Genomic DNA, 11,662 nt, shown 5'->3' on the forward strand with positions numbered 1-11,662 from the left:
TCTATAATGGGCATTTGCTGAAAACGGAAGAAAATGAAAGATGCTAATGTTCGAATATCATGAAGCTCGATATTGTACACATCAGGACATTTCACATTTAACTTAATGAGTCACTCAAGTGTTCACTGACCGGTTGCCTTCTTAAACTTGAAGACTAAATTTTTTTCTTACTCAGGAGTCTGCTCTGTATGTGGCTTTTTCCCCTTAATATGTAGGATATTACGGCCCTGAAAATATTACTGATGCAGATTTTATGCCCAGACCATTGAGTCTACTTAGATATGTCATACTCATAAAAGCTCATGTTTATTGAAGAGGGTTATTAAATTTACTGTAAGATTTCATAAAGACCCTTTTAGGTAAAAACGCTAGGTAGAATGGTTTGAGTGGACGCTTTATAAACCTTCTACGAGTCAAAAAAAAAAAAAAGTTCTAAATGCAAATGTCTTTCGTGGAAAGTAAAAGCAATTTGTTTTTCTCATTAGGTGCCGGGGAGTCAGCTATCGTGAGGATGACAGATTTTGAGACCTACAAATCAGAGCCAGCTTTCTTTAACAGAGGACCACTAGCTGCTTATCTTCTCTATCAAAATGAGCATTCCATTCTACGGTTAGGTATCGATGTATAAATGTCTGCCTGGTTTGGGAATGGTTCTGTTCAAATGCTAGATATATTACAGAGAGGACTGCAAGACATTTAGTTTAAAACACACACACACACACACACACACTTATGCGTGCACATGCACGAACACACACGCTGTTACCGAATACACTGTAATTAAAGATATTCATCACTATGTTCATTTGAACTGGTACAATAAGACTATCTCACACTGTTTCTCTTCATTTCTATGCAAGGCCAGAGCTTATATTTCTTGATTTGGAATGATGCCAGAGAGTCATTTCAATATTTGAGCTTTATACATTATTATTAATCATGGTGATGATGTACTTTTCAATATTCATGGTACTTCATAACAATTTTTATTAGCTCTTTCTCTTAACAGCTGAATCAGGTCAAGAAAAATCACTATTACTCTTGCGGGTGAAGAAACAGAGGCACAGAGAGACACGTGACTTCTGGGTCATACACATGGAGATATACAAGACCCACAGTTTTGTATTTGTACATTCTGACACTGGGATACTTCTCACAAATTCTTTTTTTTCTTGAGGATAAATTTTCATATTAGTAGTTTGAGATATATTTGGGAAGCTTAAAAGATGCTGTTGAGCAACACAATGTTGGGCACGTGATAGGTTTTCAATAAATAGTAGCTAAAGAAATGTAAAAATATTCATTGGCAGTTCAGAGCATAGGATTTTTAAAATAATGCTTTGTTTATGTGAAAGTAACATATTTTGAGTTAATGAATGGTAATTGGAATAGGATACCAGTTAGTGGGTAAGTTGGATATATTGCCTGGCTCAGAGTTAAGCGATAAATCACTGTAGGATAATAATGAAAGCATATGTCTCCAACAGCTTTTCCGTAAAGGTGTGATATTCTAAATGTAAACTAGTGGACCAAAGAGATAGTGAAGATTTATCTGCTCTCTGTTGGCAGAAATAGATTTCTTTCCTTAGCCTAATAATGAGGATGCATTAAAAATGTTTATACAATAACCTCAGTTAAAATTATTAAAAAAAGTACTATAATTAAAATGTCTACAAACCCCCAAAAGACCATCTCAGCCTTAATATCATTGAGACAGACTGCATCCCACGAACTTAGCTGTTCCCGGTGTATGACGGAAATGTAATGCCATGTACTTGTGGCTGATGACATGCACATTATCCCATCAGTTAATCTGTATCCATCAGTGTCTTTGTGTTTCACTCCCATATTGCTTTGGAAATGTCTGGATACAGTGTCTTGACAAATTCTAATTTAGGAGGTTTAAATATAGTTTGCTCCACTTTTAACCAAAAAGTCTATAATATTTGAAACATTTTTCTTTAAAATTACATTGTGCAGTTCTATCGCACTGTTCAAAGAAAATGTCTAGTCTGCAGGAGGAAGGCGGGGTTCTGTGGTATACAGAACAGTCTTTGCTCATTGCTTCCTACTGTAATGACCAGGAAGCTGGATATTGTCCGTGTCCTCCAAGGAGAGCAGGGTAGACATTTGTCTCTGTTTTTACTTGTAATCTTTATGGAAGTATCATAACATACAATGTTATATCAGTGTCAACATTTGTCTCCGTTCTTAGGCTATCAGATCATTCGTCATGGGACCCATTTTTCATACTGCTTGGATTTTGAATAATTTAATAAAATTAAACAAGCCAATTTGCAGTTTGTTTTTAGAGCTATCATCGTAGGCAGCACTGTGAGTCATAATTCTAAGCTTAACACAACCTGCACTTACGCAAAGAAAATGTTTTCTATCAGACTTGATTGTTTGGATCCAATTCCGACCCTTGGCCTTATTTGAGTCACCTTTGGCAGTCAAAGAAGCAGAGAGGGGAGGAACCGGGGCCAAAAAAAACACAGGCTTCTTATGCCTGAAGGTTTGGGGGACAAGGGTTTGAGACAGTCCTGTGTTTCTGGGGGCAATGCTGTCTTATATCCTCATGATGAATTTGGGGATTGGCTGAGCAAAGGCTTCTCATGCCTGAGGCGCAGTACTGAATCTGCTAAGACCTCAGAAGAGAATCCTTATAACTAGCATCTGCTGTACTAGCATTAAATATCTGACCTGGGTTTGGGATGGCCTGAACCTTACATCCTGGAGGAGAGATTCCACTCCCATGACGTTGGCAGCTTGGGGAGCACCACATTGAGATAAGGAAGCAGGGGTCACCCATAAAACAGGCGTAATAACAGCACTCTGTGAATCATGTTCAGTAAAATATTGGGCAAAAGGATGTATCTGGGCTTGTGTGACAGCAGAGTCCACTTGTCCCCGTCACCATATCATCTGCTTTGCCAGCAATACATTTCCAATGACTGAGCACATTATGCACAGTGGGTGGGATTAGAATGTTTTCAGGAATCTTTAATGCCTTCCTATCTTGTGAATGGTTTCCTTAGGCAACCACTCATTTCAAAACACGTGCGTCCTTAAGAGTACGCTTACTGTGATAAGCACTGAGTAAGAGACAGAATGGTTGAATTACCATATTGTACACCTGAAACTAATATAACTATATGTTAATTATGCTGAAATGCAGATGAAAAAATATGTGCTCCTTAAAACACAGTTGTTTAAGGGGCGGTCAAGTTAAATGAGGGCTGCAACTTTAGTTTTTGTTGTTTAACCATTGTCTCTTCCTCCCCTGCTCCCCACCCATGCCCAAAAGAAGAAAGAATCAAAATGATGTTGACACACAAAGAAAACAAACACCACATTCCCCAAATGGTTTAGGTCACCAACTCTTGCAAAGACTTGGGGGCGATTCTCAAATCTGGAATCACTACTAATGAAAAGAAAGATTTGCACCCTCCCCCTCCCCACCACCGACCATTTGCTTAGTTATAAATAACATAAAATCAGACACTTGCAGTAAAATTGCTTATCTTTTTTGGGGCAGGGTTGAGGGGGGTGGGGGCGGAGGGAAAGGGAGAGACAGAGTCCCCAACAGCCTCCATGCCCCGTGCAAAGCCGTCATGGGGCTCGATCTCACCCCCCTGAGATCGTGACCTGAGCCGAAATCAAGAGCCTGATGCTTAACTGACTGATCTATCCAGGTGCCCCAGTAAAATTGCTCTTTCAATTTTCAAAGTCTACAAATCTTAGGGAGGGCTCTTTGCTATTATAACACTGCAATAAGGTGAAAACCCCAGTGAAGGATTGCAACAACTGTAGCAGTAATGATCGTTAATATATAATGATCAGGTGCTGTGTGCTCGTTACTGTTCTGAGGGCTTTTACATATTTGCTCATTGAATATAAGTAACTGTGAAGCAGGTAGTTTACTTAGCCCCATCTTATGGATGAGGACACTGAGGTACAGAGGGGTTTAGTAATTGTCTAAGATCACATAGCACGTAAGGGACAGAGCTGTATCATGGACACAGGCAGTCTGACTCCAGACCTCGCATTCTTTTTTTTTTTCTTCCCTTTCTTCCAGACTTTTTAAAAATTAAATTATTTATTTATTTTTTAAATAAACATATAATGTATTTTTATCCCCACAGACCTTGCATTCTTAAATACCCAACTCTTCATACCCCTTTTTGTAAAATCACTCAAGCACCTTGTTCTGCTTATGTTTTACTAATCTGGTAGTTCACCAAGAGGAAACATCTACATGCATACTTGTTTCTTCCTTTAGGGCTTAATCTTTCTTGCTCAAAAATTCCCCTTTTGAATCCATGCACGTGATAAGAAATTAAAACTGTGCAAAGAATCCAGGGCAAAAGAAGTATCTCAGCCATGGTGTTCCTTTGACTTTCCCAGCCGAGGCCAACCTTGTCCCCAGTTGCTTGTGTATCCTTCTAGAGATATTCTGTGCACATAGGAACTTATATTTCAAATCACTTTTAAAAAGTGGTTGAAGTTTCTGAACAGTTTTAAACAGAAGCCTATTCACTTCAGTGACACCAAATGTGTCCCCGAAAACCAAGAGACCCAGACACTTAGATAATCATATTCAGTTGGGCATATTGGCTGGGACACTCAAGTTTCTGCTGTCCCCAGTTTATGGGAAGCGCAGCTAAGAAGGTTATAAATGTGACATGTTTAGTCTACCGGGACCCAGGGAGACACTGTGTGTGCTCAGAACCCTTGGCCATTTGCTCCTGATAGCACCACCGAGGAGGGCCAGCAGAACCTGCTTCGACAGTCTGTCCCAGAAGAAACACAGACATTTTTTCCAGTGGGCACACAAACTCTAGTTCAATGAGGATGTGTCATACATACCTGGCAGGGGAGATATCATCGTCACGATGGGTGCTTTTCCCAGGGCGAGGCTTATTCATTGCACGAAGGGGATGCTGACCTCTGCAGTTTCCCCAACTGTGGGAAACTCACAGCATAATTTGGGATGGAGGACTGTGTCCATGCTTCCAAAAAAAAAAAAAAAAAATGTGTCTATGGGTAAAAGCCAAGGTAAAAATACGGGAATTTAAAAAAACAACTGTTTATTTTTAAAAAGTGTATTTTCATTGATTTAGCAAGGTCACTTCTAGAAATTTATCTAAATGCTTAGCTCCATGGTTGTTCATGACAAACTTTTGGGGACAAACCAAAATAATCAACAACTGGGGCTTGGTTAAATAAATTACATTAACTGAATAGAGAAATGAACCATTAAAAAATGAAAAGAATATTAAGTGATATAAAAAGTTGTTTGCCGTACATAGTTAAGTAGAAAGACCAGCATGTAGAGGAGGATGTATACAGAACCACTTTATTTATTGGCTATGGGGAGTGTAATATGAGAGAGACCACCGACAGGAGCTAGTGGGATGATTTACAAAAATATTAACCTTTTTAGGTGGTAATAGGCAATTTTAATGGAAGTTTTCATTGCTTCTTTAAAATGTAAAAAACTTAACAATGAATACTTTGGAGCTGTACTGAATATAAAACCAAAAGGCTTTTTTAAAAAAGCTTAAGAATAATTGATGAGCTTCTCAAGAAACCAGTTATAGATTATTTACTAACCAGATATTTAAATAGCTTTTTCTTGGTTATAATCTAGTAGTTTTTCAAACATCTGCTAGCTTGTCTCTCTCCAACCTTTGAAATCGAACCCCTTCATGTACCACTGATTAAAATAGCGTGTGACCCCTTCACAATGTCTTCAGACTATTATCTGGCAGGCAATTATTGTTTTTAATTTAGATGTGTTGCCTGAGCTTTGTTGAACAGACCCCAGACTCTTTCAATTTGGACCTGCTGATAATAGTCATAGTGAACATTCACAGGACTTTCACCTGTCCTTTGAGCTGGGCAAAGTGTTTCACTAGTGGGGTCTCACTGAATCTCTATGGGGCACGGACTACCACTGTGTTCTCTTTACGGATGTGGAAACTGAGGCTCCAAGAGGTTAAGTAACCTGCCCACGGTTACAGAGTGGATAAAGTGGAAGAGACATTATTCCACAACACGGGCTCTCAATCAGTATAAAAAGCTATCCCGCCCACCTCTAAGACTGGGCCATCTCAGATTTGATGATCGGAGGTTTTTAAAGCATCTTATAAATCCCATTTTGTAGACAATGAAATTGAGCCAGGAAATGGGTGATGCGTACGTGCTCAGAAAATTAATCCATGGAAAGGCAGATACAATTCAGCATCCCCTGGGTGTTGTCTCTGCATTTAGTGCAAACTCACTTTTCAGGAGAACATAAACCACCCCGGCGTCCTGCATGGCACCGTGACGACATAAGGGGAATGTGATTTTTTGAGCCACTCAATAATGGAGGAGATGGAAATCTTCCCACCTCATCTTGCTTATTACTGATTGTGTGCACAACCCTCACCCATCAAGATCATTTTCAAAAGATGATTACTTCAGTGTACCCAGGCCTGCAGGACATAAGTACATGGGCAGTGGTGGTAAGAGCTATAATTATTCTTAATGGGAAAATATGCAGGTAATGACTTAGATGATCATGTATCTGTAATGTATGAGTTCCAAAGCCCAATGAAGTAATTAAGCAATCTGCAAACATGCAGGGGAAAAAGCCGGAAATGAAAAAGAACCAGAATAATGTTCCTTTGGAAATAACCGGCAAACTTTCTAAAAGAGGAGTCATAAATGGAAGAGCTCTTTCTCATCGATCTGTCCATCTATCTACCTGTCCATCCTTCCATCCGTCTGGCTTGCTGGGTCTTATGGGCAAAAATGTTTCCATCTTAGATTACTAAGTATTTGTTGGGGGCCAGGTTTTCCAAGTTATCAGCTCAAAGGATAGTATTTGTTCTTTCTGGAATGTGAATTTGCATATAGCTTTGCCCTTATTGAGTGTGTTCACTTACCTGAGCCCCTTTCTTGCTCAAGAGCAATGGCAGGAGAGAGCAGGATTAGTCCCCACTGACCGGAAGCTCTGAGTGCGAATTCTACCTCCGCTGCTCTGTGGTTGACCTTGGTAGTTGCACTCTTCTCTAGGGTGATGATTCTTACCTCCTGGAGGGGGTTCTAGGAGAAAGGGCTCCATTGTGAGACAGCTGTGAACTGCGTACATATTAAGCATAGCCATTATCATTACTACTGGTAGGTTTCTTTTTCCTGCCTGGTGAACGAACAATCCGAGGCACAGTGATTTGTCCTAAGGCATAGAACTGGTTGGAGGCAGAAAAATCAGATTTTCTGCTTGTTTTGAGTTCAAGGTGGTGTGTTCTCAAGAAAGAGAGAGAGGGAAAAGAAAAAAGAAAAAAGAGAGGGTTTGGGGGTTGATCTTGGGGCTGCGATAAGTCCGGGCATCAATAATAAAAGATTTTCTAACAACAGGCTCTTTCAAATGGTGGGTGTAGAGAAACTATTTGTAAACATGTAAATCAGTCCAATCAAAGGGGGTACTTTTGAGGAATACTAAACCAATATATTAGTCTTTGGAAGGATTTATGGAGTAAAAGGCAGGGAGGAAATGGCCAGATTAGGGCTGTCCAGGGAGCAATTAGCAGCACTTACCAACTATTAAAGCACTTGGTCCTTAGAAAACACAACAGAAATTCAGAGAGAAAGGGCTTTTTTCCTTCCCCCTTTGAAAGTGCAGGCTCTCTGATGCTTAAAGCAAAAGTGTTGTTGTGAAGTTTGTAGGAGGTTGTCCTATGATTAATTCATGCTGTAGCTTTTAAGTTTCTGTATAGTCGTATCCCGGGTTATGATTTTATCACTGTCACTAACAAAGCAGCTTCAGGCCAAGGGAGGATTTTGAGTTGGGAGACCTCGAAGAACCCACAGAAAATGCTGAGGATGTTAGTGGTCGCCCAGTAGGTGGCAGCCTTCCCTCTGAGTTAAAGCCTCCCTGTTCCCTAGCAAGACACTCAAGAGAGCAGGGTGGGTACGGGAAGCTTCTGGCTTTATTTATTAAAAAAACAACAACAACAAAAAAACCAAACAACACCACAAAAACCAAAAAACTGCCCCCCTCCGCTTTAAAGGTGCACTGGGGAAAATGGCAAGTAAGGAAGGTATGGCATTAAAACTTTTTCCTCTCCTATTCCTACTGGATAATTACTTGCTGGCTTCTATTTAGGTAAAGGGCTTCTGGTTTAAGGTTGTATTGTTTTGTATGATGCCATGCTAAGATCCTAATTGTATCTCCCATATTGAATATTCTTATTATTTTGCTAACATTTTGTAAAAGATACTGGATTTCTTTAAATAAAAAGTCAAGTAAATATACTACATGCGCAGATATAAACTTAATTTTTTGGGGAAAAGTCTTTTATTAGTGTTTCATTCCATCTGGGTGAACAAAAAAAATCATGAACTGCCCTCCCTCCCCCACCAAGCACTTGTGAGCACTGACCTATGGTTTGTGGTTGCGGTCACTCCTTTTGGAGCCTGGCGCTCACACTCTCTGTCATCTCATTCTGGCTCCATCGCTTGTTGTTTCCGGGTGAGGTTCTCTTTCCTCTGTTGCATCTGAAGTTGTAGGTCCTCTTAGGCTACATGTCTCTATGTTTCTTGGATAAGGAAAAGGAAAGAAGATGAGTGTGTATGTGGTGGGGGGAGGGTAAGGAGAAGAGCTAACATTCATTGATTCCTTAGTTTGTACCAGGCACTGTACTAGTTATAAATATTACCTCATGAAATTCTTTTTTAAAAAATTTTATTTATTGATTTGACAGACAGAGATCACAAGTAGGCAGAAAGGCAGGCAGAGAGAGAGGAAGGGAAGCAGGCTCCCTGCCAAGCAGAGAGCCCCATGCAGGGCTCAATCCCAGAATCCTGGGATCATGACCTGAGCGGAAGGCAGAGGCTTTGACCCACTGAGCCACCCAGGCGCTCCTATCTCATGAAATTCTTAAGTGAGGGGACTAGAGGTGATGGGAATGGGGTTGATAGTGTCTTCAATTTAAGATGAAGAAAATGAAGACTCAAAGAGACTAAGTAACTTGCCCCTGGTCACTCAGCTGGTAAGAGCTAGGATATGAGATAAAAGCTTTATGTCAGGGATGTTCAAATTTATTTCTAATTCCCCCACTCCATTTTAAAGGTGCATTGGCATTTACCCTTGGGCTATGTAGAATAAGCGCTTTGTCAGCCAAACAACCCTACTGTGAATCCTCTGCCCTAGTATGATGTATGCATTTCATCTTCTTCAAATTAAAAACCTTTAAGAGCCAGAAACACGCAGTCCTAACTCTCAACTTGAACCTAAGCTACTTTTACTCTAGAATTCAGACTTGTGTGGGCATCTCTAGAGGACCTGGTCAGTTAATCTTTAAAGGTTGATTTGCATGAGGAGGAGGAGCCTGAATCTGGACAAAGACATGCCTAGAGATTGGAGGGGAGGAGTAAGCAAGAAGTCTGTGTCTTAGGATCATCCAGCTCTGTCAGAGTGATGGAAATTAGGGACTAAAAATAGAATCTGAAAGCGGCATTTGAAAACTCAGTAAGACATGTGAAGCTCTCTCTACTGGGGTCTCACATTATAAACGAGGTCAGAAAGGTATGGAGGAGAAATGTTTCTTCATCTCAGCCCCATCCAAATGTACAGCATCACCCATATCAGTTTTGACTTTGACTCATTGGAGTGTCATTAGCAAAGGAGAAGGGGTGGCCTGACCTTGGTCAATGGGCTCCAGGAGAGAACTGTTTCATAACTGTTATGTGGTGATGAATCAGGGAAACCCCAGTTATCCAAAGAAGAAATAATGACTGAATGCATTGTATTGGGTTTGGGATTTTGAGGCAGAGGAATCTGGCATAGTCTCAAATTATACCACGAGGGCAGCTCTTATTTGATTTACTCAAAAGGCAACTCTGGTTCTCACCCATTTAATGGGTCTCTTGAGGTGAGATTCATGAGGAGGTAATGAGCAGACAAGAAATCTTGCTTAATTAGGTCTTCAGTTGATATTAACATGATATTAACATGATCTGTATTCCCTTTAATCCCCCTTCCTGCCATCTAACCCATTTCTGAAGGGCAGAGTAATTAGGAGAAGAAAAGGGAAAGCCTCCATCCAGGCTTGGTGATGGAAATAGGGGTAATGCTTTTCCAAAAATAACTTCCAAAGGGAGGAGGACAAGATTGTTGTTGCCTTCAAGTGTTTGAAGACCCATTTTATGAAAGACACGTCATACTTATTTTGTATGGCTCAAGAGGTAGAACTTGGGCCATTGAGTAAAAGTTATAGGGATGGAGATGTTAGCTAAATCAATGTGAGGGAGAATTAGAGACTGTCAAAGCAATGCAGAGGTGGAATGGGCTGCTTTAGAAAAGAGTGAAATCTTTGCCACTGGAGATGTCCAAGCAGAAATCAGAAGCCACCTGGTGGGATTACACTAGAAAGAGGGAATAGGAAGGGCGAGAGTAGCTGACTTTTAAGGTTCTTTCCAAACTTGGGGTTCTGAGATTCTGTGGTCATATACTAGACCGCCTGGATTTTACTGAAACTAGCAAAAGTATTCTTTTTTAGAGTAAAAAACCTTTTCCTATGACTATAGGAAGTAATCCAATAGTCCAAACAAAACAAGAAAGCTTAAGCTTCCTTGACCCTTGAGTTTGACATAGGAAGACCTCAATTCCCCTATTTCATGGGATGAAAATTACACAAGTCTGTCCAGTGATGTGATCTTGTTTCTGAAAGTAAGTACCTTGCCTCTATTCTATTGCTGCATCAGTGTGGAGAAAAGATGAATTGCTTTACTGGTAATCCATTCACAACAAGTATTTTGTGAGTTTTTGTAGTATTTACTTAAGACTTGGAAGTTATAGGGTGGAAATTTTATGTATAATTCACATCTTTTCTTCATTTCCTGCCTGTATTACTCTCTTTCTCTTTCCCTTCCTAAACAAGGAAATTCTTCATGCAGATCGGTTCTGTGAACACTTAAGTTTTTTGAGATTTGGTTTTCCGATCTGAATTAGTCAGGATAGGCGACATATTAACTCTAAAATCTTACAGGCTTCTACCTCAAAACTTTTCTTTCCCATTTTTGGTTGATGTTCAGTATGGGTCATCAGAGAGCTCTACTCCATAGAGCCACTCAGGGACTCAGGGTGGGAGAGACTCCATTTCAACACATAACCACTCTTATATGCTTCTGCTTCAAAACAACACATGGTGTCACCTCCAAAGCCCATTGGCCAGAATATTCCCCACTTGGTTCCACCAGCTATAAGGAGGCAGGAAATACAGGAAAACCATAGCAGAGTTGGTAAGCATTACCGTTTCTGCCTCCTACTCAAAGCAGAAACTTTCCCAATCAAGATGGGTCCCTCCTCAAAAGGAATTCTCATAATTCTTAATAAAAGAATGACATTTTACCTTTGACTTACATTCATATTCTCATGTTAATTTTGCCACAACTCAGCAATAACTTCTGAGGTAACTCTTTGAATTAGGAAGGTAAGAACTCTGCTCAGCTGAGGTTATTATTAAATTTCTTGCCCAACTTAATGGGCACTATTTAAAAAGTTTAGAAGAAGCCATAACTATTCAAATGCAATACATTAGCTTGGGGTCACAAATTATTTCTGGTTTAGAAAGAAAGTTATTATGGGGATATGGACTTTATTCTTTCAGTT

General features: G+C 40.0%; 1 non-coding gene across 1 annotated transcript; it reads left to right on the top strand.

The window, feature by feature from the left end:
• Positions 1-4,861: 4,861 nt before the first annotated feature.
• Positions 4,862-5,020, top strand: LOC123951301. The gene has a single exon (XR_006820443.1). It is a non-coding gene; the product is annotated as a U1 spliceosomal RNA (small nuclear RNA).
• The last annotated feature ends 6,642 nt before the right edge of the window (positions 5,021-11,662 follow it).

Source organism: Meles meles, chromosome 9 (genome assembly GCF_922984935.1).
Source record: "Meles meles chromosome 9, mMelMel3.1 paternal haplotype, whole genome shotgun sequence".
NCBI classification, from domain to species: Eukaryota; Metazoa; Chordata; class Mammalia; order Carnivora; family Mustelidae; genus Meles; species Meles meles.